Source organism: Dipodomys ordii, unplaced genomic scaffold (genome assembly GCF_000151885.1).
Source record: "Dipodomys ordii isolate 6190 unplaced genomic scaffold, Dord_2.0 Scaffold93, whole genome shotgun sequence".
NCBI classification, from domain to species: domain Eukaryota; kingdom Metazoa; phylum Chordata; class Mammalia; order Rodentia; family Heteromyidae; genus Dipodomys; species Dipodomys ordii.
Window position 1 is genome coordinate 8665071 of NW_012267309.1, and position 6757 is coordinate 8671827.

A 6757-nucleotide genomic window follows, 5' to 3' on the forward strand; every position below is an offset into this window, starting at 1 on the left:
GCCTACTTCACTTCTTATAATTTTTTCCAAGTCTTTCCATTTCCTAACAAATGGGGCAATGTCATTCTTTCTGATGGAGGCATAGAATTCCATTGTGTGTATATACCACATTTTCTTGATCGATTCATCTACTGAGGGGCATCTGGGTTGGTTCCATATCTTAGCTATGGTAAACCCATTGCAACAATGAGATGTACAAGATGTTATGTCAAAAATGAACTTTACAACTTTGGTGAGGAGGGTTGGGGGGTGGCGAAGGGGCTGGGAGATGGGATGAGAAGAGGAAACAAAGGAGGAGACAACAATGCTTGATAAGAAATGTACTCATTACCTTGCCCATGTAATTGTAACCCCTCTGTACGGTATTTTCACAATAAAAAAAGAAATTTCAGAAAAAAAGAACAAAAATATTTTAATGCTCTTATACATATAAAACCTACAGAAGCTTATGAAGAATTTTCTACCATTGGTCGTGTTTTAAACAGTAGCATATATCAGGGCCAGATATCTTGGTGCATATCTTTAATTACTGCTACTTGAAATGCAGATGTCAGAGGACTGAAGTCCCAAGGACAGGGGTTTAAAGTTTGGGGGAAGGTCCTATCTGAGAAATAAAACTAAATACACTGAGGATTAGGTTCATGGTTCAAGTGGTGCAAAGAAATTATCTAGCAAGTACCGCCATGAATTTAAGTTAATAGATGTCATTGTTTGGTGAAGCTTCTGAGAAAGCTTTTCTCTTACTTACTAAAAAAGAAAATAGATCACAAAGTACACAGTTTGCTTACAGTGGCTCTATTCTTTGACTGGAAATATAATGTTTAATGTACTGTCGAAACCAAACGTCCAGGAGCAAGAAGATTCCCCACAAGGAAAGGACAAACATACAGTTTAAGCTATTCTATACTTCCTTTTTTTTTCTGGATACTGTGTGTGTGTGTGTGTGTGTGTGTGTGTGTGTGTGTGTGTGATTGTGATGCCAAAAGAGTAAAGGAAGAAAGATACACTTGTTTACACAACTATGAGCCAAATGTTCTGTTGCTTACATTTCAAATTATTTCTAATACTCCTTGGATTCGAAAGAAAATGTATAATTTAACTTGTTTCCATTTACTGCTCTCTTAAATCTACATTATTGAGTGAAGCTAAATTACCATCTGATGCTGTTCAGTGTTAAATACAATCACTGTTCCACACAGTGGCATGACTTCAGGAAATGTACTTAATTCTCAGAGGACTTCTCCTCTTCCATAGCATTTGGGATACCATTATCTAATTGGCTTGGTGGTAAGATTAAACTAAAATGAATGTAAATGTTTCTCTTGAGGCTTAATAAATGTAGTTGTTTAATAAATTTTAGTTTCCCTTCTAGAAAAATTTCCTCACTATTCTCCTGAGAAAATAATAGTGGTTAAGACCTCCTTATTCAAGGTGTTCTTCATAAAACTGTCACTAATCTTTATATATACAATTTCAAAGCCAGGCCCAAAGAAACATAGGTCCCATGGTTTCCCTTATTTGCAATAACTAGTACATGTGTAGGACAAGCAGAAAAGGCCAAAAGCTATGTACATATTACCATATAAGGTGATGGTAAGCAAAATGAACCCTAAGATAGGGACACAAATATCTTTTTTTCTTGCTTGCTATTGTTTCTTTCTTTTCTTTTTTTTGGGGGGGGGGTCTGGTCATGGAGCCTGAACTCTAGGCCTGGGTGCTGTCCCTCAGCTCTTCAGCTCAAGGCTAGCACTCTACCACTTGAGCCACAGCTCCACTTCAGGCATTTTTTTCCTTTTTGCTTATGTGATGCTGAGGAATCGAACCCAGGGCCTCATGCATTGCAAAGCAAGCACTCTACCACTGAGCTACCTTCACAGCCCATCTTTCTTGCTATTGTTTCTAACATATTTATAATATACATGTGATTTTTTTCTGTTGCTTTGTATGTTCCTCCCTCACAGTTTAACCCCTTTTTTCACTGTATTTGATGTCCATGCCCTGCATCTAGTATATACACTTCCCTAATTTGGGGAGGGGAAGAGAAAAAACAAAATGCTTAAATATCAATACAGGCTAACCATTGTAACAATGACATGTACAAAACATTATGTTGAAAACAAACTTTACAACCTCGGCAGGGGGGAGGGGTAGTTGTGGAGGTGGGAGGGAAAGGATGATGGGGGGAAAACAAAGGAGGAGGCAACAATGCTCAATAAGAAATGTACTCATTACCTTGCTCATGTAACTGTAACCCCTCTGTACATTTTTACAATCAAAAAACGTATAATAAGAGAAGTTCACCAGAATTGTATGATAAGCTTGCTAATTTATTGCTAATAAATTATTTGCTAATTATTTATGTTATGGGGATGTTTTTAGAAATTTCTCTTCCTCCTCCTCCTCCCTCCCTCTTCCCCTCCTCTTCTTCCTCATACCAGTATTTGGACATGAATTCTAGACCTTAAGCTGTTTTGCTCATGGATGGTGCTCTATCACATTTAAATATTTAGAATTTAGCATTTAGAATTCTAGAAAGACAAGTTATTTGAGTTTGTGTGTGTGTGTGTGTGTGTGTGCGCGCATGTGTGTGTGTACATGTGTGTGCCGATCCTGGGCTTGATCTCAGGGCCTGGTTGATGTCTCTGAGATTCTTTTTCTCAAGGCTAGTATTCTCCCACTTGAGCCACAGTGACATTTCTGTCTCTTTCTCATTAGTTTATGGGACATAAGTGTTTCAGGGACTTTCCTGCCTGAGCTGGCTTGGAACCTCCATCCTCATATCTCAGCTTCCTGAGTAGACAGGATTACCAACACCACAGCCTGGGGAATGATAGATTTTTTTTTAAATGAACAAGGCCATACTAAAGCTACCAGTGCAACTATGTTTATCACAGCATTATTCACCATAGCTAAGATTTGGAACCAACCCAGATGCCCTTCAGTAGATGAATGGATGAAGAAAACATTATATATATATATATATATATATATATATATATATATATGAATTCTATGCCCCCATCAGAAAGAATGGCACTGCCCCATTTGTTAGGAAATGGAAAGGCTTGGAAAAAAATTTGAAAAAATTTTATTAAGTGAAGTAAGCCAGATCCAAAGAAACATAGATCCCATGGTTTCCCTTATTTGCAGTAACTAGGATACATCTATGATAATCTTACTAGACAAGTAGAAAACGTGAAAAGCTATGTACATATGACTATATAAGATGATGCTAAGTGAAATGAATCCTAAGGTAGGGACACAAGAAGTTTTTCTTTATTGCTGTTGTTTTTAATGTACTATGTGATTTTTTTGTTTCTTTTCTATGTTCTTCCTCCATGGTACAACCCCAGTTGTCACTGTATTTGATTCCAGTGCCCTACATCTTGTATATACATTTTTCTAATTTGATGAGGGGAAGGGAAATAACAAAATGCTGAAACAAGGATACAGGTTGACCCATTGTAACAATGAAACATACAGGACACTGTTTTAAAAAAAATTTACAACTTCAGGAGGGGGGAAGGAGAAGTTGGGGAGGTAGGAAGGGGTGGTTTAGTAGGAAAAAAAAACAAAGGAGGGGATAACAATGCTTGATAGGAAATGTACGCATTGCCTTACTCATGTAACTGTACTCTATGCAGTATCTTTACAATAAAAAATACTAAAAACATTTTAAGACCTATGCACATTTTCTTCTACCTTACCTTCATTTAACAACAATAAATCACTAAAATATTTCTTGATATCGCTTTTATTAAGTTTTTCAAAGGAATATAGAAAACTTATGCTTTTTATATTACCAATTATATATGTATATATATGTACATAAATATGTGATAAAAGAGAAAGACCTAGAGTTTCTCCTATTCCATCCTGTAATGTTTTCAGGGTGTCTGCTTTGTGAGGTCTTTGATACATTTGGAGTTGATTCTGGTTCAGGGTGATATATAAGGATCTAGCTTTAGTTTTCTACAAGTGATTAACCAATTTTGCCAGCACCATTTACTGAAGAGGCTGTCTTTCTTTCATTCTATTTTTTTAGCTCCCTTATCATAGATTAGATGACTATAGGTCTGTGGGTTCATTTCTGTGTTTTTAATTCTAGTTGTGGGGATGGGAGGGCAGGGATGATAGGGGAAAAACACAGGAGTAGTAAACAATGCTCAATAAGAAATGTACTCATTACCTTGCTCATGTAATTGTAACTCCTCTGTATGGTATTTTCACAATAAAAAACTTATTGTTTTTTTATAAAAAGAGAGAGACAGAATGGTGAGACAAAGGAAGAAGTGGGAACCAATGCAACAACGATATACATAAGTCAAATATGTTGGAATTGATCTGTACAACTTGGGGAGGTAGTGGGGGAGGAAAATATGAGCAAAATGAGTGAAGGGGTAACAAGTTTGACAAGACATGCACTTGTTACCTTACTTATACAACTGCAACCCTTCTGTACATCACCTTGCAAAAAAAAAAAAGAGGAAAGAGAAGCCTGGCGCTGGTGGCTCATACCTGTAATCCTAGCTACTCAGAAGGCTGAAATCTGATGATCAAGGCTTGAAGCCAGCCTGGGCAGAAAAATCTGTGAGACAATTATCTCCAAATAAAATGCCAAAAGGGAAGCTGTGGCTAAATTGGTAAAGGGCTAGCTCATGATTACATGAGCAGAAAAACTCATTAAGAGACAGTGATTGGGCCCTAAGTTCAAGCCCCAAGACTGGCAAAAAAAGAATGAGAGTTAAAAAGGAAAAGACCACCAAAATAAACAATAATGAACAATACAGATATTTACAGGAATATATATAACATTATACATTTGTAACATGTGTACGAATGACTATACATAAAATAAATTGTCTAATTTCTTCCAATGGTAGTATCTTACTGAAATACTTCATAACCCTTTGAAAAGCTATTACGTTTCATCCCACAAAACAAAAAGGCCAAAGGAGGGGAAAAGTTAGCATTCAATAATCAAAACTATGTTACTTGCACAAATAGTATGAACTGTACAATAATTATCTTTTTGTAAGATAGGAGAGTATTTATGAGAGATTGATCAATAAATCTTATTTACATGTAGATTACATTGACATGTTAACTTCTTAAAATTAACCTAGGATATGCTAATGAGTAATTGATGACAAACCCACAATAAATTTAACTTCCTGTTGTGTGTACTTTCACTTTAGTTGATGACTCAATTAAATATTTAAAGATTAGATCATTTTTCAACAGATGCCATGGAGTTGACAGCATTACCCAGCCAATAACTGGGTTCCTTTAGCATTTTTTCATGTGGTTTTGAAAGAATGTACCTTCACACCTTGCATTAATTTGTATATTTGCCAATCTCCTACCAGGCAAAATATTTTCATAACTAACTTGGCCATATTTCTGGAAAGATAGTCCTTGGGACAAAAATCTACTTAATGTATAATAGGTGAAAAGATAAATGAATAATTGTACTTTTCTCCTAGATAGTTAATATTTCCTTCTTAAGTAATTTTATATTCAGTATATGTGTTCAACTAATATTCAGGCTAACTATTTATATAACACATCTTAGTTTAAATAACTTTAGAGTGAATTTAATTATTTATTTATTTATTTATTTAGTTGGTCGTGGGGCATGAACTATGAGCTTGGACAGCTCAAGCACTCTACTGCTTGAGCCATAGCACCACTTCTGGTTTTCTAGTGGTTTATTGGAGATAAAAGTCTCATGGACTTTCCTGCCCAGGCTGGCTTTGAACCATGATCCTCAGATCTAAGCCTCCTATGTAGCTAGGATTACAGGTGTGAACCACTGGTGCCTGGCAGAGTGAATGTAATTTAGAATCATGCATTATGTAATTAAAAATCTTCATGTTCTCTCTTCTAAACAAAAGAATTCAGCCACCATCAGGGACATATAAAAATAAGGGCAACAACAAACACAGCAAAAAAATGAAAGCCTTTCTTTTTTAATTTCTCTTTTTCTCAAACCACCCTTCACAACATACTATATCACTTTAATAGTATCATCTTTTTCAACCTTGACTTCATTTCTCAAATTATATTTTATTATCATTTAGTTGTAGAAATGAGATTACAATTTTAGGGGACAAACTATTTTGATATGCTTAAATATTTCTACATTGGTACTTGAAATCCTTAGTAGAAATGAAAAGAACATAGTAAGAAATTCCTTTTGTTCACCTTAAATTACATCAATTTGGAATCAAGAGTTATTTTCTCCATAATGGTCCATTCATTCCAGATATATGTTTTGACTTCAGATTTTATTCAAAGATGCTTATCCATCATCATAGAAAGAAAGATAGGAATGCCCAGGTTCAATCAGTAGGGAAAAGCAAGATAGGCAATAACTTCCATTTAATTCTTTTTATTTGATAAAAAGGAGATTACAAAACTGTAAGATCACAGCTGAAGAACCAAAGCAAAAACATGAGAGAAAAACTAGAAAACTTTAATATTTATGTATTAATTATATGTTATCTGTGTTTTTATCTGAATATCTTGTACCTCATATTGAACTGAAACAAATGATAAAAGCCAAGTAACACACTCAGCATTGGATTGCAATGACAAGCACTTAAAAGAAGATATGGTGGGGCTGGGAAGGTGGCTCAGTGGTAGAGCGCTTGAGTTGCATGCTCAAGGCCCTGGGTTCGATTCCTCAGCACCACATAAGCAAAAAGAAAATAAGCCGGAAGTGGCACTGTGGCTCAAGTGGTAGAGCATTAGC